Source organism: Chiloscyllium plagiosum, unplaced genomic scaffold, assembly GCF_037043375.1.
Source record: "Chiloscyllium plagiosum isolate Xiang-an unplaced genomic scaffold, Cpla_swu_hap1 HiC_scaffold_25, whole genome shotgun sequence".
Lineage (NCBI taxonomy): Eukaryota > Metazoa > Chordata > Chondrichthyes > Orectolobiformes > Hemiscylliidae > Chiloscyllium > Chiloscyllium plagiosum.
This window is the reverse complement of record NW_028270163.1, coordinates 25,578,975-25,603,472: the sequence shown is the minus strand read 5'-3', so window position 1 is coordinate 25,603,472 and position 24,498 is coordinate 25,578,975. Positions and strand designations below refer to the sequence as shown.

The 24,498-nt window shown below is 40.9% G+C and overlaps 1 protein-coding gene across 3 annotated transcripts in view; it reads left to right on the top strand.

The window, feature by feature from the left end:
• Positions 1-24,498, top strand: part of pik3r6 (phosphoinositide-3-kinase regulatory subunit 6) — a 101,754-nt gene that overhangs the window by 7,003 nt on the left and 70,253 nt on the right. The gene's annotated exons all lie outside the window — the stretch shown is intronic.

Below are 24,498 nucleotides of genomic sequence, written 5' to 3'. Positions count from 1 at the left end.
AACCCACACAGACATGGGGAGAATGTTGGAATAGAACCTGGGTGCCTGGCACTGTGAAACACCAGTGCTAACCATTGAACTACCATGTCGCTCCTCTGTGACTCCAGACCCACAGTAATGCAGTTATTACTTAGCTACCCACCTTGAAATGGTCTAACAAGTCTAACAATGGCAATTAGGGATGGGCAATAAACAATGGCTTAATGAGTGGTGCCAACAACTCATCAACCAAATTTGTAAAAATAACACAGATGGGGTCAGGCAGGGAGCTGCTACCATGGGTTTCTCAACATGTGAATACAGTGCCATATACCAGACTCAATCTGTGTAACTGTAAGTTGAGAATACACAGTAAGCCCTGCCTTGATGTAGATTATTCAGCTTTATTAATTCATCACCATTAGATTTTTCTTAAGATTCAGGTAAATTTGTAAACAAATCTCACACGTGTCTGCGTGGGTTTCCTCCGGGTGCTCCGGTTTCCTCCCCAATCCAAAAATGTGCAGGTCAGGTGAATTGGCCATGCTAAATTGCACGTAGTGTTAGGTGCAGGGGTAAACATAGGGGAATGGGTCTGGGTGGGTGCGCTTCGGCGGGTCGGTGTGGACTTGTTGGGCCGAAGGGCCTGTTTCCACACTGTGAGTAATCTAAAAAAAACTAATCTATAGCTCATACTTAATCAGTTTAAATGTAACAAAGCAAAGATCTCTGTTTTTTAAACTCAAAGCTTGCTTGATTAATTATTTTATAATCACAGCACGCAAACTGTTAAGAGGAGACCATTCAGCCCCTCGAATCAGTTCCACCCCTCAATAAGATCTTGACTGATCTGTGGCCTCACCCCATTTGCCTGCCTTGAGCCCATAACCCCGATACCCTTTGCTGAAAAAGAAGCCTCGCGTGTCTTGGATTTAAATTTAACAATTGAATTGGTGTAGACTGCTGTTTGGCCTCTGCTCATTTGACTGCAATAAATTTCCTTTTGTTTGAGAAGGATAGAATTGCTAATTCAGTTATAGCTTAACAGTTTGCGTGCTGTGATTATAAAATAATTAATCAAGCAAGCTTTGAGTTTAAAAAACAGAGATCTTTGCTTTGTTACATTTAAACTGATTAAGTATGAGCTGTAGATTAGTTTTTTTTAGATTACTCACAGTGTGGAAACAGGCCCTTCGGCCCAACAAGTCCACACCGACCCGCCGAAGCACACCCACCCAGACCCATTCCCCTATGTTTACCCCTGCACCTAACACTACGTGCAATTTAGCATGGCCAATTCACCTGACCTGCACATTTTTGGATTGGGGAGGAAACCAGAGCACCCGGAGGAAACCCACGCAGACATGGGGAGAATGCGCAAACTCCACACAGTCAGTCGCCTGAGGCGGGAATTGAACCCAGGTCTCTGGCGCTGTGACTGAATAGGCTGGAGATTGTCCTTGGAGCGCCAAAGACTGAGGGTTGACCCTAGAAGTTTATAAAATCATGAAAGACATGAATAGAGTGAAATTGAGGTCTTTTCCCCAGGGGAGGGAAACTAGGGGGCATAGGCTTAACGTGAGATGGGAAAGATTTAAAAGGGACCTAAGGGGCAACGTTTTCATGCAGAGGGTGGTGTGTGTATGGAATGAGCTGCCAGAGGAAGTGGTGGAGGCTGGTACAATGACAGCATTTCAAAAGGAATCCAGATGGGAATACAAATAGGAATGATTTACAGAAATTTTGCCCAATTGCTGGCAAATGGGACTAGATTAATTTAGAATATCTGGTCAGCATAGACGAGTTGGACTGAAGGGATATTTCTGTGCTGTACATGACTATACCTCGAAGTATAACAAATTAAATGCATTGTTGCACAGACTTAGACACACACACCAAGTTCACAGACATCAATACAGATTAGGGTGGGGCAAGTTAGATTGGTAAAATAAGAATTCATAATATAAAGTAAGAATATGAACAGTCAGTTGTTTGGCCACTCAGCGGCAGCAGGTTGAATTCAACGGCCTTGCTGCTTTCATTTGGCTATAGTCAGAATCACATGACACCAGGTTACAGTCCAGCAGGTTTATTTGAAATCCCAATCTTTCAGAATGTAGTCCCTTTGTCGGGTGTAGTAAGAGAGAAACGCACAGATACAAATACAGAATTTATTGGCAGAGATCAAAATATATTATAAAAATCTACCAAATTGGTCAAATTCCCCTGAATTCTCTGAATTCCCCTTTACAATCCATGCTGAGTTTCTACAATGAGCCTTGTTTTGTGCCTGTGACTATTAATTTTGTTTGGAATTAACCTTGATGCCATACTCAGTCAAATGCTGCTTTAATGTCTAGGTTAATCACTCTCCCTCATTTCTGGAGTTCTGCTCTCTTTGACCATGTTTGGACCAAGGATTTAATGAGGTCTGGAGCTGTGTGGCCTTGGCAGAATCCAAACAGAGTGTTAGTGAGCGGGTTAATGCTGTGTAAGTGCTATTTCAGAATATTGTCAATGACACCTTATATCACTTTGATGATCAAGAGTAGCCTAATGTGGTGGTAATTGGCCAGATTGGATTTACTCTGCATTTTATATGCAAGTCATGCCAGGCAATTTTCCACATGGCTGGGTCAGTGCCAAAGCTGTACTGGAACACTTCGGCTCGGGATAAGGCTAGTTCTGGAGAACAAATCTTCGGTGTTATTGCAGAATGTTATCTGGCTCATAGCCTTTGCGATAGTTAGTGTCTTCAGCCTTTTCCTGGTATTATATGGAGCCAGTCAGATTCATTGGTGATGCTGGGACCAAAACAGGAGCCCAAGTTGGACCAGCTACTCAGTACTTCTGGCTGAAGTGATCCGTAAATGCTTCAGCCTTCCCTTTTGCACTGATGTTTTGGGATTCCCTACCATTGAGAATAGGTATGATTATGGAACCTGCTCCTCCAGTTAATTGTATACTGCTATTCCCAGATGGATTTGCCAGGACTGGAGGGCTTTGATCCGATCTGTTGGTTGTGGGATCACTTAGCCTTGTCTATCACATGCTGCTGCCACTGCTTGACATGAAAATGGTCTTGTGTTGACACCTTATTTTCAGGAATGCCTGGTACTGCTTCTGATACACCCTCTTACATGTCATTAAACAGAGTCAATTCCCTGGCTTTATGGTCATGGTAGAGTGGGGAATATGCGAGGCTATGAGATGATAGATTTTCATTTGTACAGTTCAGCTACTAGTGATGACTTGAGTCTTGAGTTAATTGATATTTTTAAATCTTGAAACTTGATGGAGGTTGGTCTCCAAAGTAATTGCAAAGTTATCACTCCTAACTGCACTACAATGGAAAGATGTGTCTACTACAAGTAGATTACTGAAGACAAGGTCCAGTAGGTTTTTCCCTAATATTGGTTTCCCATCCCCCCTGCTGTAGGTAGATATTTGTTGGGACTCAGACAGTGTTGGTGTTAGCAAGTCGCCCTTGGTGATGGACATTGAAGTACCCCATCCAGAATGCATTCTGGACAATTACAACCCTCCAAATGGAGGAGTACTGAATCAGCTGAGTGGGTTGGGAGGGGCTGGGGTGAGAGGAGGCAGATGCAGGATGTGGTAATCAGTACGTGGTTTCCTTTCCTGTGTTCCACCTCGTGCTGTGGGACTTCAAAGCTGAACCAGGAACCCAACAACCAGATGAATTGCGGGTCCTGTCCCAGCACCTCCATTTCCATCACTCGTGCCGTGCTACTTTTGAATATAGATGCTCTCATTGTAATTATCTCACCACCTGCCCACACCACCTCCAGAAGGGAGGATGTGTCGACATGGTACTGGCAGCAAAGGATGGAATCATCCATATTGGGACCTGCCGAAGATAAGCAACTCCTTAAATGGGCAGGCAGCATTAAGCCTTGAAGTGAAATGCGATGTGGCAAAACTCGGCTACTGCGCTTGACTCGGCCCAGGATTCCTGTAGGCCCAATGATTTTAAGTGTTCAAAACGTTTCCATTGGCTTGTTGCAAACCTGATAGCTGTGCACTAATAATGTGTGTAGCTGATTTTGTTTGGGATCACAAAGATCTTTGTTAATCATTACAGTGCCACCTTACAGCCTCTTAACAAGCTCCTGAAGGAGTTTACTATGCTGTTAATTGGAGACAAATACACTCCCCTCCTCTCCTCCACCTATTATGGTTTTCCTGGAGGTGTCAGAATCTAGAGGGGGGCCTCAACGACCACCATTTTGAAATTGCTCCCAAACTGGGTCTGAATCCTGATATGATTTGAGCCACAGTGTCATGGAGTTTTTACAACAATGACAAAAGTTCCTTCAGCCCATCATGTCTGTGCTCTCCTTCAGGCACCCATCTCTCCTCATCCCATTTTCCAGCATTGCGTATTGGCTGGCTTGCAGTAGTCATGTGAGTTTTACTACTGCTGTAACTTGATTTCACTTTTGTTTCTGGCAGCCATTCATCATGTCACTTGAAATAAAATGTCAGAGCTGTCCACCTGAAATTTATGGATTTTCAGAGCTGTAAGACAAGCGAGCTAATATTTTCAAAAAAGGCAACAAAGAATTGGCACTACAAAGTTTGAAGTGTTGGACAAACATAATGGCTTCATATGATTTAGTCAGTCTGTCTACTACTGAGATAAAAGGAGACAACCAACAGAATTGAATGTTGTCCTTGTCTCAGTGGCAAACTATAGAATTTTTTAAAAATTGAACAACTTGGAGTTGCAATCCTGTTATCAGACCTGGGGAAGGGGTATTATAAACTGTGTTACACCCTAGATCTCACTGAGGAGCAGAGGACCAAACAGAAGAGATTTGAAGTCATATACTGGAGCCTGTATAATTCTACTTCTAAATGATATGAGTTTAATTTTAGGATAGAAAGGGAGAGGCGAACTATGTGATGGCACTGACACATCCAACTGAATCCTGTAAATTTGGGCAATTAAGAGATGATCTAATTAGAAAAGGGATAGTCTAGGCATTAGAAATCGTGCCATGAGCACACAACATTTTGAGAGGGGAGAAACATACTCTCAAGGAAGCTATTGACATGTGCAGAAGCTCTGAGATAGTCAATCATCAGCTCTAGATTATTAAACACTGAACAGACAATGTATTGAGTTATGCTAAGAAACATTCCAGGCTGACACATACTGGTAAAAGGATAAAATATTTCTAGTAGGGTCAACAGAAATCGCTAGGCCAAAATACAGAATGTGAATAATGCAAAGGACACCATATAAGACATCAAAGGATGTCCAGTCTAGGGAAAGCAGTGGCCTAACTGCAAGAAGCTGAATCGTAAGTGCAAATATAGTAAAATTGTGGTAAGTCAACTTGGAGAGGGGCCACCAATAAATTAATAACCAGCAGAGCTTTAGGATAGCTGAGGAAATCCCAATATAAATTGATTAGCTTTTAAATATGCTGTACGTTTTATTTTTAAAACTCAGCAGTAAATATGTGAAAAATATCTTATTTTTTCAATTTATTTACATGTTACAATGACTTGACTGTGCAGCGTAAAAGCAATCTTTTCCGTTTGGAATAATGTCTGTGGCTGACTCCACTATCAGACATGATTGCAATCAAACAGATTTCCATGCTGCAGTGCAAAATCCTAGAAAATCTCAAAGGCATTTGAGGCTTCAGCTCAAGTTCAGGTGGGCATGCAGATGGGCATTTGCCAAGCTCTTCACGGTTATCAGGGTAATAATCTTCCCTTTCGTCAATTGATGCATTTTGTCCAAAGTCCTGAATAACATCTCAAAGTATATATAAAAGCTATAGAAGAAAATGTGGGGGTGGGAGGAAGAGATGATAAGTAAGTTTATGAATAACATGAAGTTTGGCCTGATGGTTGACAGTAAAGAAGAAAGTCTTAGTTTACAGGAGGGTACAGATGGATTAGTCAGAAGGACGGATCAGCGGTAGATAAAATTTAAGTAACAACTGAAGGGAGTACTCAATGTATGGCAGGACATTAGGAAGCTCAGGAACAGAGGGATCTTGGGCTGCTTGTCCACAGATTCCTGAAGCTGGCAGGACAGGTTACCAAGTTAATGAAGGCATTCAGGACACTTACCTTTATCATTTGAGGTGTTGTTATAAGAGCAGATAGGTATATTGGATCTGTACAGACATTTGGTTAGGCCACAGCAGGTCACCATACTGTTCTGTAAGTCAACTTTAAGGGCATTTAAATGGTCATTGGATAAACATATGGATGAAAATGGAATGGTGTATGTCAGATGGGTTTCAAACTGGTTTTACGAGTCCGCGCAACATCAAGGGCCGAAGAGCCTGAACTACGCTGTAATGTTCCATGTTCTCGGAAAGGTGTGATTGCACTGGAAGGGTGCAGAGGAGATTCACCAGGATGTTGCTGGGCTGGAGCAGTTTAACTATGAAGAGAAGCTAGGCTCATTTATTTTAGAGTGGAGAATGCTGAGAGGAGAACTGATAGAAGTGTATGAGGTTGAGGGGCGTAGAAAGCAGCTGTTCCCTTACTTGAATGGATCAATAACAAGGGAGCAAACTTTTCAAAGAGAAAGGCAAGAGGTTTAAAGGGAATTTGAGGAAAAGTGCTTTTACCCAGAGGATGGTGCAAACCTTACAATACATTGTTTGGGAGGATAATTGAAATGGGAAACCTCACAAACTTTAAAAATTACTTTGAGCACTAGAAATATAACATGTTAGAAGTGGGACTACTGTAGATTTTAGAGTAGATTATTTTTGTCAATGCAGACACAATGGGGCTAAGGACCTCTTCTGAACTGAATGATCCAATACAAAGTTGGAGATCACCCAACTAGTTTTGCTAGACATTTACTGAATTAATCACTAACATTTTCACATTTGCAGAACAACATAGCTTCTTAGATTTTCTGAACACAAGCAGTGGCAGTTTTTTTGGTGCCATCCAATGTTGGAATTGAACAGGGCAAAGCCCCATTCCTTGCTTTGTGTTTCACCATTATATATTTCATCTTTAAACATGATACAACAACCTGGTAAAAGGCAGTTAAACAGTCCAGTTCATCCACATTAAAAATGTTTATGAATTCTTACTCATTCAGCTCACAGACAAGCATGCTTGCAGCTATCACTGCTGGCCTGCCTGTGAGTTTGTGTTCTGGTATGACCTAGCTCCGTCTGATTGGTTGGTGCAGTCAATGGACCAGAAGGCATGCAGCTATTCCAGAGATACCGATCTGAAATTCTGGTTTATCGCGGACATCCTTCAATTGGAATTCCTATCTTGCCAGCAGGAATGGCTGGCATTCAAACCTCAACTAGAGTTTCACATTACCATGAACATAGCTCATCGCTATTTCACTTGTTCAACAAAAAAGAGGCAAAACTGGTTGGTAATGATGGCTCCTAGGGAGATGTCAACCAATAATTCAGATGAATCACTTTACAACATGCAACAGGTTAGCATTGTCAGGTCCCAAGGTGATAAATGGTTTGTGACTGTTAGACTGATGACAGCAGAGGAGGGCATCAAGTGAATGTGATGTGTCTGATACACACTGCTGCCTTGTGCAACCTCATGAGCTTCATAAATCTCTGTGTAAAGTGGCTCAAGACAGTGACCAACTAAAATGAAACCCTGAAAGATAAATTTGAGAGTATATGATGGAATGATACTCACTCTTATCAAGAGGTCAAATGTAGCTGGGAGCCCAATGTAATGGGAAGGATGAGGATTTGGACTTCCAGACAATTCTCGATGCTAATAAGCTGAGAGCTGTAACAGAAATACATCACCAGTGGATGTGGATACAATGCAATTGTTTGTTGAATTTGTGAATTATTTAGCAAAGGTTTTGCCTAATTTGTCACCAGGGTGAGTTCACTGCTAAGGATATGCATCATTGTTGAAATGTGAGAAAAGAAATACCTTACACTCAAACAACTAGCACCAAAGGTTTGACATGCTGTCGTAGTCCTTAAACCATCACTGGCATCTTGCTCTGTTCAATCGCTCACCTTGTGAGCAACACTGTACAGAAAAGGAACATCATCCCAGGAACAAACTGACAACAACAATTTGTATTCATGTCTTTAAAAGATCCAAACATTATAGAGATCATAACTAATAACAGCTATTAAACACATCAGTTGAAGTACCAACCTTTAAATTTTCCCTTTTTTCTTGTAATGTTTTTCTAAATGCATAAATTGCGTTGAATATTTATTATTTGGTGAGTTGTTTAATGCATTACAGTTGATGACAGACTGAGGTTGTATATCAGTGTGTGGGGGTGGCCCAGTGCTTGGATAGGTGGCAGAGTGGGGTTTTGAGGGTGTTCTAAGCTCTAGGGGAGGTATGGTTGGGGGAACGCTGTGAGATAACTTTCTGAGTGACTACTAAAAGTAATCTTAATTTGTTCACGGGATGTGGGTGTCACTGGCCAGGCCAACATTTATTGCCCATCCCTAATTTCCCAGGGGGCAGTTAGAGTCAACCACATTGCTGTGGGTCTGGAGTTGCATATAGATCAGACCAAGTAAGGACAGAAGTTTCCTTCCCAAAAGGATGTTAGTGAACCAGATGGATTTTTCCATCAATTGACAATGGCTTCATGGTTATCATTAGGCTCATAATTTCAGATTTTTGTTGAATTCGAATTCCATCATCTGCCATCGAAGAATTTGAACTCAGTCCCCAAAACCCTTTACCTGGGTCACCACATTAAGTCTGGTGACAATACCACTAGGCCATTCCCTCCCCTCTCAATGTATTTAATAGGCTAATGTTCTGGGGACTTGGCTTCAAATCCTATCATGCTGAAATTTTAATTCCATAAAATTCAAGCCTAACGGCAACCATATAACCATTATTGTGAAAACCCATCTGGTTCACTAATGTCCTATCAGGAAGGAAATTTGCTATCCTTCTCTTTATCTTGCCCATATGTGACTGCAGACCAACAGCAATGTATGGTCTATTCTTAACTGCTCTCTGGGCAATTCCGCATGGATATTACATTTAGCCAGCAAAGTTCGCATCCCATGAATATTTTTTCTAAAAGAATGTATATGTGAAGTTATGACAATTTTCAGTTTACACAGGTTTATAACCAGGTTTACACACAGGTTTGTGGGCGGCACGGTGGCACAGTGGTTAGCACTGCTGCCTCACAGCGCCAGAGACCCGGGTTCAATTCCCGCCTCAGGCGACTGACTGTGTGGAGTTTGCACATTCTCCGCGTGTCTGCGTGGGTTTCCTCCGGGTGCTCCGGTTTCCTCCCACAGTCCAAAGATGTGCAGGTCAGGTGAATTGGCCATGCTAAATTGTCCGTAGTGTTAGGTAAGGGGCAAATGTAGGGGTATGGGTGGTTTGCGCTTCGGCGGGTCGTGTCGACTTGTTGGGCCGAAGGGCCTGTTTCCACACTGTAAAGTAATCTAATCTAAACCCATTTTACATGAGTACTGTCTATGAATTATGATAGCATTCTCCGGTGTTAAACAATTGTGACAATTAAGAAGCATTTCCAGCTGTGAGACTCTTGACAGAATATCTTATTTGTTTTGAAACGTATATGGCCATAAATGTAACGCTGGGACAATTGTGGTCTTTGAGAAAAATGTCCTACTTTGCTCAGCCATTTTACCTGTCTGAATAGTTGGCTCTATTACTTGCTCAGTTCATTACAGAGCTGATAAGTACACAATGCACCCAGTTTATGTCAGTCAGTACTTGGATACTTGCCGTGCACTACCAGGTACAAATGTTCTAGTGTGTAACAGCATTTAATTTTAAAGCACAGTAAGTTGTTTCTCATTTGAACAATGAACAAGGTTGCACGCTAGATATAATTAAAGACAATCATTCACCCCATTGTAGCTTTTCTATCAAGAAGAGACTTGAAAGTTGCACTCTTCACAAAATCCAAAAGTTTATTTGTTTCATGGGTCACTGGTACAAATATCCAAATTCTGCTTAATTGGTGTTGATGCTGGCAACAAAGCACTCTACCTTAATACAATTTTGAAGATGTCGTAAATTAGCCAATCATGATGCCAAACACCAAGTAAATTATTACTTTGAACAGACTGAAAAGCAACAACAAAAGTATGACATGCCCAAACATTCCCAATTGTTGTTAAAAAAAAATTCCTTTAAACAAAATCCTAATGTTTGTTATCAGAGATATGGAAACCATGCCAATCATTGTATTTGCATTTGAAAGTGTGTGTAAAAGGTTTGAGTTCCACTTCGGGAAGTTTTACCGGTGAAGAATAGCTGTGGATTTGGTTTTGCAAGTACTGGAATTGTGAACACCTTAGAATTAAAAGCTAATGTTTCACCCCAGACTCAAATCAAAAAGGAACAAATCGCTTATTTGAAGTCTTATCCAAGACTGAGGGAAGTTTGTTTTTGCTGTTGGTTGCCATAGGACAATCTAATTTTTTATAGTGTAGTATTACATTGTAGAATAGGTTTTCAGAAAATTACTTACCATTGAATGAGTGCCAAATATGTGACTTTATTGTATTCAGTGAACACTTTCAAAGACATTGACTGTAAACCCTTGGGTTTCCTTTAACCATGAAAATTGATATTGTATGGGGATTTCCACATTCAATTATCTCAAATAGCATCCACATGTATTCAGAATTCATCCTTTCATCTGTTAATAAGATCATAATATAAAATCTACATTTCTGACAAGTCTGTAAATAATGTTCAAACCTCTTGTGCTTCTCATGGTATCCGGAAAGAACAATCATCTTAGTTCCATTCCCTTGCCATTTCCTCTTTATTTTTGAGTTTTTCTTTAAATGTTTGCCCACTTCTTTGATACCTACTATGGATTCCACATCCAATATTATTATTGTTCAGGCATTGCAGGTCTAAGTAATAACTGACACTAGAATCTCCCTTCTCTCTCATTCTCCAACACCTTGAGCAGTAGGAATACACTCAAAAGAAGCAATGTTTGAATTAATTAAATAATCATAAGTATGTGATTTTATTCCCAGACATTTGAACTTCCCTACTACAGTAGCAATTGTTTGTTAAATGTAGCATTTCTCCTTGTCACTTGGGATGCGTATCATCAAGAAAATCGTCAACTATTTTCATTTATATCCCTTTGACTTCAGTGATAAAGAATTTTTTTTGTGTTTAGTTTCTAATTATGAATGCCTGATTGACAACTTTCTAGGCTGATTTGACAGATAAGAACATCACTGCTACTTTGAGAATGACACACTCCTGAACACATACAGGATGTTGGTTTTAGGTTCTATTTTCTGCATTCTTGATGTGATCTTGTTATATACTTGTACACCAGCCGAATTATTACTTGTATTCAATGTACAATTAGACTGGATAGAATAAGCCTGATCCATGCGATTGTGAAGAATACATGTCTGCATCACTCCCTCGTCAGGTCCACACCCCCCACCAACCCAACCTCCACTCCCGGCACCTTCCCCTGCAACCGCAAGAAATGCAAAACTTGCGCCCACACCTCCCCCCTTACTTCCCTCCAAGGCCCCAAGGGATCCTTCCATATCCGCCACAAATTCACCTGCACCTCCACACACATCATTTACTGCATCCGCTGCACCCAATGTGGCCTCCTCTATATTGGGGAGACAGGCCACCTACTTGCGGAACATTTCAGAGAACACCTGTGGGACACCCGGACCAATCAACCCAACCACCCCGTGACTCAACACTTCAACTCCCCCTCCCACTCCACCAAGGACGAGCAGGTCCTTGGACTCCTCTATCGCCAGACCATAGCAACACGACGGCTGGAGGAAGAGCGCCTCATCTTCCGCCTAGGAACCCTCCAACCACAAGGGATGAACTCAGATTTCTCCAGTTTCCTCATTTCCCCTCCCCTCACCCTTGTCCCAGTCCCAACCCTCGAACTCAGCACCACCTTCCTAACCTGCAATTTTCTTCCTGACCTCTCCGCCCTCACCCCCACTCCAGCCTATCACCCTCACCTTATCACCCTCACCTTAACCTCCTTCCACCTATCACATTTCCAACCGCCCTCCGCCCCACCTTTTATCTTAGCCTGCTTGGCACACTTTCCTCATTCCTGAAGAAGGGCTCATGCCCGAAACGTCGATTCTCCTGCTCCTTGGATGCTGCCTGACCTGCTGTGCTTTTCCAGCAACACATTTTCAGCTCTGGTCTCCAGCATCTGCAGTCCTCACTTTCTCCTGCATCCAACATTTTGCAATGTGATTCTTATATTTTTAAATTTTATTTTGTTTTCAAACGCCAGTCTAACAGTTTTGTAGGAAATGTAAGATTTCTACCCGTGGTAACACACTTCAAATGTTACATCAATGAGATAGACAGATAGCAGAACCAAATCAGCTTTTCTACTTCTTTATTTGCAATACAGGAAGACCCCCAATAATTACTCCAATGGTTCCTAACCAGACTTTTGAATATCCAGTCCCAGACATTGTGAATAATTAACTCCAAACACTGGTTTTGTATCTCAAACAAAAGACTTACCTATTTATTAAATACTAAATAACTTTAGCAGAGGAACAATTAAACAACAAAGTAAGCTGAGGTCTATGCTTTAAACTCAGAACTGTATTTTCAGACCACTTCCCACAAAAGACAGACAGACGAACACAATCAAGAGATAAATAAAAAGAAAAATAACAAACTGACCAGATTATTTAAATAGCTTTCATGATGCATTGCTCCACAGGTTTAAATGTGGACCCCTTGGTGGTTTTCCTGAAACATTGATCAGGGTCACCTTTGCAGTTTACCCAAAGTCTGCAAAACTTCTGAGTCAGCTTTCTACCCTTCAAGCTTCCTGAAGCTGGTTTAGCAGAATAGGCTTTCAAATCTTCCTGCTGTCCTGTCAGCAGGCCAGCTTGTCTCTTCAGAAAAAAATTGCTTTATAATAATCTTTGTTTCTGATTCTGCCTTTATAAATTGATCATTTTTTTTCCCCCAAGGTCTCAATTAGCATTTAAGAGCTTGCATCTGCTTGAACATAGGGTCACCTGGAGATTCGCCAGAACCAATTCCCAGTTACTGAACTCATCAATAGCTAATTTGTGCTTCTGAAAACAAAAAAATGTTAGAAATCATAGTGGGTCAGGCAGCATCAGTGGAGAGACAGCAAGCCACTTTCTGCTATCTGTTTAAGCACACTACTGTTCTTCAGGATGATTGGTCTGTTAGAATATGTTTAAACAAGGCTCAGCCCTATATTAGCCTCCAGGCCAGGCCTCACAAACAAACCATTGTTTGGCCTGTTCTTCTCCTTTTGCCAGAAGCTGTCCCTAAGTTCACAAGGCATCTTCACTTAACTTTCACCCAATCAAGAAACTCAACACTTCAGAAACCTGACTACAAAAAGCAAGCAGGCACCTTGGTGAACTGCACTTCTTCATTCACCTTGGAAGTGAGTACTTGCTGCTCTGTCCTTTATCACTCAAAGGCAAATTTCTTTGCTTACACTCACTCAAACGTCTCCAAACATAGTGGACATGTCCAAGTGGACCAAGATAGTCGTGGTCCAGTCCCGACTGGCATATAAAGCAATAAACAGAGAGCGGCATTGCCTGAAGGCATGGAATTATGAAAGCAGTGAAGAGAAGAATGTATTCCAATCAGCCAAAAGGGTGGTGGTATTGACTCTAGGTCTTGTTAGCCTGCAGCCTGTCTGGGGTGGTGAAGGGTCTGTCCAGGATGTTGTCCAAACTGAAGCCAGTTCATGTCTGTGCCTCATTTGGGTGTCTTTTGAAGTGGAGGAAATGGTTACAGGGAATTGGGCATTGGATGTTGTGGTCTCCAATTTAGAAGATTGGGTCAGGGAGCATATGAACCTGAGGGAAGTCGAGGACCCTCAGTATATAGATGGCTTTGACTGGGGAGGGTAGAGGAGTCACAGGGTAAATGGGACATCTGGGGAAGGTTTGGGACCTCAGTGACTATGATGATTGCCGATGTGCTAAGGAAGGGAAGATTAAGGATAAGAAAATATTGATGGCAGATCAGTGAGGATGGGACAGAATAGCGAGACAATATGGATCATGGGGTGAGGGGGTGTTGTGAAATGGTGGTGGCAGGGAAGGTTGGCATTCCTGCACCGTCTGTACTGTGTCTTGCTGCAGTTATGTTTGCCGGAGGCTCTGAACTTGGCCCAGGCCACCTGAGTTTGATGGGAAGACTCCTTTTACCCATGAGAGGGCCCAGACAGTATGGAGCAATGAGGCATCCATGAATCAGTGAGCCACTGTTCCTGATTTGCACTGGGTGAAGGGGTGCCTGGGTGACCTTTCAATTGGCACTGGAATTTTTGATCAAAGAAGGTGGCAATAGAACTGACAATATTCACCTGCCAACAACATGGTCTTTGCAAATTAAGTCTTCACAGAACTAATTTGAATGTGAAATGAACTGGATGATAGATAATCTCACAAGATAACTCAACATGTGCCATGGCAGAAGCAGCACCTTATGAGAAAATAACTGCCATATTTTAAGAAGAATTTGGATCAAATGCTGGCAAATGGGACTAGATTAATTTTGGGATATCTGGTCGGCATGGACAAGTTAGACCGAAGGGTCTGTTTCCATGCTATACAGCCCTATGTCTCTATTACTACAAAAGGGAAAATTCTGGCCATAAATGCAATCTCTCTCGTGCTCTCTCTCTTACGTTCTCTGTCTTTCCTGCGCGGTCTCTCTCTCGTGTTCTAAATCTCTCACGCTCTTGCTCTCTCTCACACTCTCTCTTGCATTCTCTCTCGTGCTCTAACACTCTCTCTCTCTCTCTCTCTCTCTCTCTCTCTCTCTCTCTCTCTCTCTCAATTCCTTCTGCAAAGTACTGTGAGCCACCAGTACCACATCCAGGACAGCATTAAATACTTCCCTTTGGGATGAGGTATCTGAAGTGGTGGGTGTGGGAATGAGTAAGCAAATGGTGTAAGAACAGGGGTTGAAGAGGTTCTGGTTGGGGAACATGTAACAGGATATTGGTTAAGGGACTTTATTGGTCATATACGCTCAACTTCCTCTCCCATTTTACCATTGTAGCCTTGCTCACCTTTTTCAACACAAAGATTGAAGTTGCTGAGGATAATGAGGATTGCTAGAGATACAGCACGATATTGATTGGCTGGAGACTTGGACGGAGAAATGGCATACAGAACTTAATCTAAACAACTGCAAGGTCGTGGAGTCATAGAGATGTACAGCACGGAAACAGACCCTTTGGTCCAATCCGTCCATGCCGACGAGATTTCCAAACCCATTCTAGTCCCACCTGGCTCATATCACTCCAAACCTTTCCTATTCATATACCCATCCAAATGCCTTTTAAATGTGGCAGTTATACTAGCCTCCACCACTTCCTCTGGCAGCTCATTCCATACACGTACCACTCTCTGCGTGAAAAAGTTGCCCCTTAGGTCTCTTTTATATCTTTCTCCTCTCACCCTAAACCTATGCCCTCTAGTTCTGGACTCCCCCACCCCAGGGAAAGGACTTTGTTTATTTATCCTATCCATGTTCCTCATGATTTTGTAAACCTCTATAAGGTCACCTCTCAGCCTCCAACACTCCAGGAAAACAGCCCCAGCCTGTTCAGCCTCTCCCTGTAACTCAGATCCTCCAACCCTGGCAACATCCTTGTAAATCTTTTCTGAACCCTTTCAAGTTTCACAACATCCTTCCAATAGAATGGGGACCAGAACTGCACGCAATATTCCAACAGTGGCCTAACCAATGTCCTGTACAGCCGCAACATGACCTCCCAACCCCTGTACTCAGTACTCTGACCAATAAAAGAAAGCATACCAAACGCCTTCGTCACTACCCTATCTACCTACGACTCCACTATCAAGGAACTATCAATCTGATTCCAAGGTCTCTTTGTTCAGCAACATTCCCTGGGATCTTACCATTAAGTATATGAGGCCTGCTAAGATTTGATTTCCCAAAATGCAGCATCTTGCATTTATCTGAATTAAACTCCATCTGCAACTTCTCAGCCCACGGTGTTGCCCTTTGGAAGTGTAATGCAGGAGGGAAGTACACAGTAAATGGCAAAACCCTTAGAAGCATTAACGTATGGAGGGATCCAGGTGTTCAGGTCCACAGATCTCAGAAAATGGTATTACAAGTCGGTAATGTGGTCAAGAAGCCATATAGCATGCTTGCCTTCATCAGTTGGGACATAGAAAATACAAATTGGAAAGTCATGTTGCAGCTGTATAGAACTTTAGTTAGGCCACATTTGGAATATTTTGTACAGTTCTGGTCACTCCATATGACCAGAGGCTATGGAAAGGATATGGGAAAGATTTACCAGGAGGTTGCCTATTTTGGAAAGTATTAGCTGTGAGGAGAGATTGGATAAATTCAGTTTGTTTACAGAACTAGAGGACATAAGTTTAGGGTGAGAGGAAAATATTTAAAAGGGACCTAAGGGGCAACTTTTTCATGCAGAGGGTGGTGCATGTATGGAATGAGCTGCCAGAGGAAGTGGTAGAGGCTGGTACAATTACAACATTTTAAAAGACATCTGGATGGGTATATAAATAGGAAGGGTTTTGAAGGATGTGGGCCAAGTTCTGGCAAATGGGACTTGATTAGTTTAGAATATATGATCAGCATGGACGAGTTGGATCGAAGGGTCTGTTTCCGTGCTGTATATCTATGATCCTGACTGTACAACTTGAACATTAGAGGTTGAGAGTGACCTGATAGAGATTTACAAAATTGAGAACCTGAGTTTTTTTTTCTCCAAGGTAGAAATGTCAGTTATTAGGGGATGTAAGCTTAAGATAAAAGGAGGAAAGTTTGAAGGAGATTTAAGAGGCAGGTTTTTTAACAGACGATGGTAAGTGCCTGGAAGACGCTAGCAGAGGAAGTGGTGGAGGCCTATACAATAGCAATGTTTAAGAGACATTTTGACACTGTAAGTAATCTAATTTAATCTAATCTAATCTGTGTATAAGGCATTGACGGTGCTGGAGTAAGTGGAGAAGTTATTTAATCAGGGAATAGTGTACAAAAGTGTATATTAAACTTTTCCAATCTACTGGTTCAGCCTTACATGAAGTATTGTGTTGAGTTCTGGGCACCTCATTTTTGGAAGATTCATAGAATGGTTCTAGGCATGAGGAATCTCATTTACTTACTGTCAGACAGAGGGAAACTGTTCCCACAACTGAAATAATCAAGGACAACAGGGCAATGATTAGATTAGATTACTTACAGTGTGAAAACAGGCCCTTCGGCCCAACAAGTCCACACCGACCCGCCGAAGTGCAACCCACCCAGACCCATTCCCCTACATTTACCCCTTCACCTAACTCTACGGGCAATTTAGGATGGTCAATTCACCTGACCTGCACATTTTGGACTGTGGGAGGAAACCGGAGCACCTGAAGGAAATCCATGCAGACATGGCTGAACGATTTCCTCTGTACTGTAACAATACAGTAATTGTGCATTAGATTAAAAGAAGAAACTTTATATGAATGCAAAGAACAACAGCATGTCTGAGAATCCGAAATACTTTAGAAATTAGTAAAGGATCATCTAAAAGCTGATTAAAAGTGGAAAAAAAATAGAATATGGGAGCATACTAGTCAAGAATAATAAAACAGATCTTAAGAACATTTACAAATATGGAAAGTGGAAGAGGATACTAAAGTAAACATTGCTCCCTTTGAAACAAAGACAGGGGAAATTATTATAGGGAATGAGGAAGTGGCAGGGGCAGTGAGCAAGTAGCATGCATCCGTCCTCACAGGTTGTTATCAAAAGTAGGCAGTAATCTAATCAGATTTGGGAAATTAATGGCAAAGTTATGGTGAAACATTAAAGGATTAATCCCAACACATTCCCTTGACCTGGTGGATTGCATCCTACGCTGTCTAAAGTGAACAATTGCCTCCTGAAATTTGAAGAATAAGAATGGAATTTTAAAGGTTTCTGAAGGGATTGATACATTGGATCAGATAAGTTGTTTCCACTCTGGGGAATGTCGGGGTACAATTTCAGGATAAGGGATCGATCAATTAACACTGAAAGGCGGAGAAGTTTCTTGTAGAAAGTTGTGGATTATCTCGACTGATGTGGTAGAATCTGTTGCAGCCGTCAAAATTTTCAGAGCATTTCATTGGATATAAGCTTCTGCAGTGAGTTTAAAACTGAATAAAAGTGAAAGATACTTTTTCAACTTTGTAGTTCTGAAGTATCAATCAGTCAGGAAAATGGGGGATAGGTACACTCTCAATGTTAATTTGATTTTGAACTATTGACAGTGAAAGAGTTGTAATTGATTCCAGTTAGAATGCTGTGCGGTTTGGAGGGGAACTTTTGGGTGGTTGTGTTCTCAGACATCTCCTACCCTCACTGTTTTAGGTGGTGGAGGTTGTGGGTTTTATAAATGCGATCGTAAGAGACATAATGAGTTACTGCAGTGCATCTTGTAGGTGGAACATATGCCACCATTGTGTGTCAATGAGTGCATGTTTAAGATGGTGAATGAGGTGCCATTGGGCTAGAGATTACTAAGCATTCTTTCGAGCTGTACTCCTTTACGAAAACAGTGTGTCATTCCTGGGTTCACAATATTTTGAACTAAACACACTTGGAAATAATTTTGATCATCGATACTAAGATTTATGAAGTATATGTAAATACATGATAGATAAGTTAAATCTTTTCACATTCTCAAGAATATTGCAAAGTGATTCGCAAACAACAATACACTTCCAAACTGTGATAATCATTATCCAATTTACACTGGATGATCTCTCAAACTGCTGTATATGGTTGAGGGATAATCTAAGCTGAATCCTTTAATTCTCCTTTGTACAGTGCAGTCTTTAATTTCCATCTGAATGTATAGATGTGGAGCTGGATTAATATCTGCTCTGAGGGATTGTGCTCCTTCCAAGGCAACATTGCCTTAGTACTTCACAGAGGTATCAGCCTTGATGATCTTGTGATGGTGGATCCATAGCCTTCGAAACTTGTATAAGCTTGAGATTTCTGGCTGCCTGCAACTCTAACTTCACGTGGTCAAGGAATAATTTTCCTTCAATGGTCACTTTACAACGTATTACGTTTTTATGTAATTCTCCCTTCCCTGATCAAGATGGCTCAACTGAACAGACTTACCTATTCAAGTATATTCCTCGGTGACTCTCGGACACAATATCACTGCAATCATGCATTCTGAGATTCTGCCTAGAACTGCTGAGAAAGTTTATCATATTATTTAGTTATTCCCCATCTAATCAACACTATTCATCACCAAAACATTTTTTTTATCACAATGCTATTAGTTGGTGCAATCAGTGAGCATCAAATAAGGTTGAGCAGGAGTAACTACATGAAAGGCATTGGCTTTTACCTTAAGGCAAGTGAACTTGCAATCAGTGCTGAAAGTAGTGAAGCTTTGTCTGTAAATGCATACAATGAGGATCAGATTGTTCCTGCCCACCTCTAAAGACAAACTTTACGAGAAGTTAATTCAAGTAGACTTAGAATGTATGAACATGAATCCACTTGCCATTCACAAAACTGTTCAAGGTAATGCAAATTGATAATAAATATGTTTCAGTTTGTAGCAGAACTGAAGAAATGATCTGACATTGGCGGGTTTCTCAATGATGCATTTGATTATTTTGCCCACAGTTTGAAGGCAGACTCAGTATAGAGGAAATTGCTGATAAGAAGGCAGATACATATCAGCTACTGCTGCCAAAGTAATGTTTGAGATATATACTGCTGCTGTACTGCTAGAGAGTTACCGGTTACTGGGGCAACCAGCATTGCTCAATCACTTGTTTGCATCTAAGTTTTTGTTTGAAGTTTGAATATCATTACTGTGAGAATTTTGGCTATTTGAAAACCTCAATTCAAATCATAATGCAGTGAAGAAACAACAGAAGAAAGGAAACTATTCCACTATCTGTTATTTGAATTCGAAGAAAGAACTTGTGGAAGAAATCATATCCTAAGTCAAAACAAATGAACATGAGGCTTGAATGTTGACATATTCCATCTTAAGAAGTTAAAAATCACACAACACCAGGTTATAGTCCAACAGGTTTAATTGGAAGTTCACTAGCTTCCTGTTGGACTATAACCTGGTGTTGTGTGATTTTTAACTTTGTACACCCCAGTCCAACACCGGCATTTCCAAATCATCTTAAGAAGGGAGGATAAAAAAATTGAGAACCTTGTTTGAAAAGCAGTATTAAAAGCAGATTTGATCTAAATATTTGCACTTCAGAATCCATTATATCATCAAAACTATATAAGAGAAAACATTTGAGAACGTTGCTTAACCAGTAAACAATACTTCCTTGAAAGGTTAATCTGGAAACCCATTGCTAGACCTTGACAAAGTTAATGAGCGTGTTACAAAAATCAAATGAAGCAGTTGGCCTATAATTGTAGTTAAAAGATCCCTCATTGGTGGTTTGAAATTAATTTTGGAGCTTGTTCGCCGATCAAAAATGCAAGATTGTAATTAGTATCTCATCTGGAATACGATGCAACAAGAATTATCCAGAGATACATTAACAACTACTTGGAAGCTAAACAAACATCTATTACATTCCAGTAAGGTACCCTATGTTATTAGAAAGCATTCTTGTAAAAGCAGAATCCATGAGATCTACCTTCCTAGACTTCTGGATTAAAGCACATTGCAAATAGTTTCTCTGGGCAACAAATGCTCTCCTCCTCAGCCACTGGAACTCCATGATGACTAATATGGTGTACTTCAATGACCTCCCTACTGCTCAGTATTTAAATCTCCTACATAGATGTATCTAAGTTGGTGCTTAAGAGGCGAACAGTCAGCGACGCTACCTGATGTGAGTGTTGATAGGGGTAAATATGCCAGGATACGTTCTTCTTGAGATCGATCTAGTGAAAGATTACAATGTTGGTACTTTGAACACATTTTGAATCAAACCTATATCACTTCAGCATGTATTTTGCTGACATTTAATGAACAGTAGAGTAAGATAAAAAGGAAGGCAAGGGATGTAGCACATGAGTGTTGTGTTAACACCCACACACCTACCTTCCATTCTCTGACATTCTCAATGCTACAAAACACAACTTTGCATATAGTAAGGAAGGCACTTGAAGTCTTCAGGATGGTATGGGCAGAAGCATGGCAAATGGAATTGAATGTCGAGAATTGTGAACCAAATAATCTAGAAATAGTGTATTATAAATGGCACAGGTTTGATAAATATAGATGAAAAAAAAACTTTGTTGACTATATGTAAACCTTTTAAGGTGGCAATTCAAGTTATTAAGTTGGTTAATAAAAAGCATATGGGCCACTTGAGTTTATAAATATTGTCAAACGTTAGGAAAGCAAAGGGATCATACTAAACTTTATAAATTTCCGTTAGGGTCACAGCTGGATTGTTGCAGATAATTCTAAGCATTTCAGGAAAAATGCAGTGGTTGTAACAAGGGTGCAGAGGTGGTTTACCAGGATGCAATGAAAATGACGGTACTCTAGTTTGAAAACAGTTTGCAAACAATAGGGCTCCTCTCCTTGGAACAGAAAAAGTCAAGATGTTGTCATCCAGAGGTTTTCAAGATGATGAGAAGTTTTAATGAAGTAGATTTGAAAAAGCTATTTCCTTGGGGAACTGGGCCAATAACAAATGGTCATAAATTTAATATCAACAGCAAGAGTGAGAAGAGGATTTTTTTTGAGGATGTTGCATTTACAGGATTGTTGACTGAAAGCAGGATTCTGTGTCTAAACTAAACTCATTTTAAAAGACTTAGCATCGGCATGGTCGGCCAACTGGCATCCTTAAGCATTAAAAGATTCTCTGATATTGTAATTCTAGTGGACTACACAATTTCCAGTGCTTTTTCATGATGGGTGAAGCCAGCTTATAGTTCCTAATGTGTATGGCAACATGTGCATGAAGCATGTAATAATGTCACAGCAAAGGTTTCATGTTTTGAAAAAAGCTTCAAGATAGGGTGATTGAAATGTGCCTGGGAATAAATTAAGATCCATGAAAACCAGCAGAGTTCAACTTGGGAATAGAGGAAGAGTATCATAATAACTGAAACAAAACTGTAAGCTGAATTGTGGACAGTGAAGAAGGTTACCTCCGAGTACAATGGGCTCTTGATCAGATGGGCCAATGGGCTGAGGAGTGGCAGATGGAGTTTAATTTAAGTAAATGTAAGGTGCTGCATTTTGGGAAAGCAAATCGGAGCAGGACTTATACACTTAATGGTGAGGTCCTGGGGAGTGTTGCTGAACAAAGAGACCTTTGAGTGCAGGTTCATAATTCCTTGAAAGTAGAGTCTCAGGTAGATAGGATAGTGAAATAGGTGTTTGGAATGCTTTCCTTTGTTGGTCAGAGCATTGAGTATAGGTGTTGGGAGGTCATGTTGGGCTTAACAGGACGTTGGTTCGGCCACTTTTAGAATATTGCATGCATTTCTGGTCTCCTTCCTACTGGAAGGATGTTGTGAAACTTGAAAGGATTCAGAAAAGACATAAGGATGTTGCCAGGGTTGGAGGATTTGAGCTTTCGGGAGAAGCTGAATAGGCTAAGGCTTTTTTCCCTGGAGTGTCGAAGGCTGAGAGGTGACCTTAAAGGTTTATAAAATCATGAGGGGCATGGATAGGATAAATAGACATGGTCTTTTCCCTGGGGTGGGGGAATCCAGAACTAGAGGGAACAGGTTCAGAGTGAGAGGGGAAAGATATAAAAGGGACCTAAGGGGCAATTGTTTTCAAGCAGAGGATGGTGCATGTATGAGCTGCCAATGGAAATAATGGAAGCTATTGCAATTACAGCATTTAAAGGGCACCTGGATGTGTATATGAATAGGAAGGGTTTAGAGGGATATGGGCCAAATGCTGGGAAATGGGACTAGATTGGGTTGGCATATCTGGTTGGCATGGATGAGTTGGACTGAAGGGTCTGTTTCCGGGCTGTACATCTCTATGACTCTATGACTCTAAATGCTAACAGAAGAAAACATTGAATACTGGGAAGCAGAAGGGGCCTTCAGATAACTGAGGCACAAACTGTCACTTTGGAGGAGTGAGGACTAGTCAGAAGATTTACATGTCAACACTATTGACTGCAAGAAGCAAAAGTGTATATTTGAAAATAGCTCAGCTCAGAATCTGTTTCCATGGTATGGATTCTTTCCTTTCTCTTTTCCCTTTCTTTTCTGTCTTCTTTCTTCCTCTGTATATACAGAAAGAATAGAGGAATTGGTTCAAACAGACATTTCTTGTTCTTTTTTTTGAAGTTGTTTAGCATTGATACGATTGCAATCTGACTGTATGGATCTACTGGCCTAATATGTTCTGCAATATTTGTTTTTAGAAACAGTAAATGTTAATCCTGTTTAAATTAATAACATTTAGATACAGTTGTTGAAGACTATTAACAAACAGTATTTGTGGTAAAGAGAATTCAACTTCTACATCTTGGTTCACTGGTTCAGAATGTATGATTTAATTTCAATCAGGCCTCACATAGCGAAATCATCTGCAAATATCACAATTTAATTTATTATTTCAGATATTGCATTTTCAGAATCTGGGGAAGAATGCTAGGAGAATGTGCTAGGAAATTGAGGAAATGTAGTGGACTGTCTGTTATTCATGCTTAATTGGGTGTACGCAGGTCATTTGTCTCTTTAAGCCAGCCCTTTTGCTTATCTATACTGTAATGGCTTTCATTTCTCATTACTGCTTGTTGGTGTAAAAGCAGATGTTGCAATCTCTTGACTATGTGCCCATTTCCATTATCAATACCTTTATGATGGCTTTAGAACTGTCCGGTCAAAATTGAATTTTGATTGAGTTTATTTTTCTATGGATTTATGTGTGACTGCCACACAAGATTTGTTGAAAAGGCAGCCTTCACCTTTCACATATAAGCTTATAATTGACTGGAATATCAATCTTTAAAGCTAATATTCAACTATGTATAACCATTGGCCAGAATTCTCCAGTGACATCTGGCAAACCACTTTGCTAGCACCAGAGTCCAACCTATTTTCTGGTGATGGTCCATCAGGTATGCGTATAAGGTTTCCAGCTGCTAAGAAGGTGTTCATATTATCTGGTAAGTAATCTGGATGAAGTGAAACTGCTTCTGATGCTGGATCAGAAGAGATTGCTGTGTCTTTAGCTGCCCAGGTAAGCCCCAGAAGATCTATCCAGTGACAAAAGCCATGGATACTGTTGACTAAGTGTTGGTCAGAATGGAGGCCACTCCAAGGCTATGTTCCTTGATGTAGGTGAATCCCTGTGTCATCCCTGGGAAGTGTGGGAACATTGTTTGAATGGATAATTTAGTAGAAGGCAAAGCTGCACCACAAGTTAAAAAGCGGTGGTCAGCAGCAGTAGCAATGGAGGTAGGGCAAGGAAATGCAAGTGAGACCGTGACCATGTAGTAGGCCTCATTGCTTCAGTTTTCCATCCTC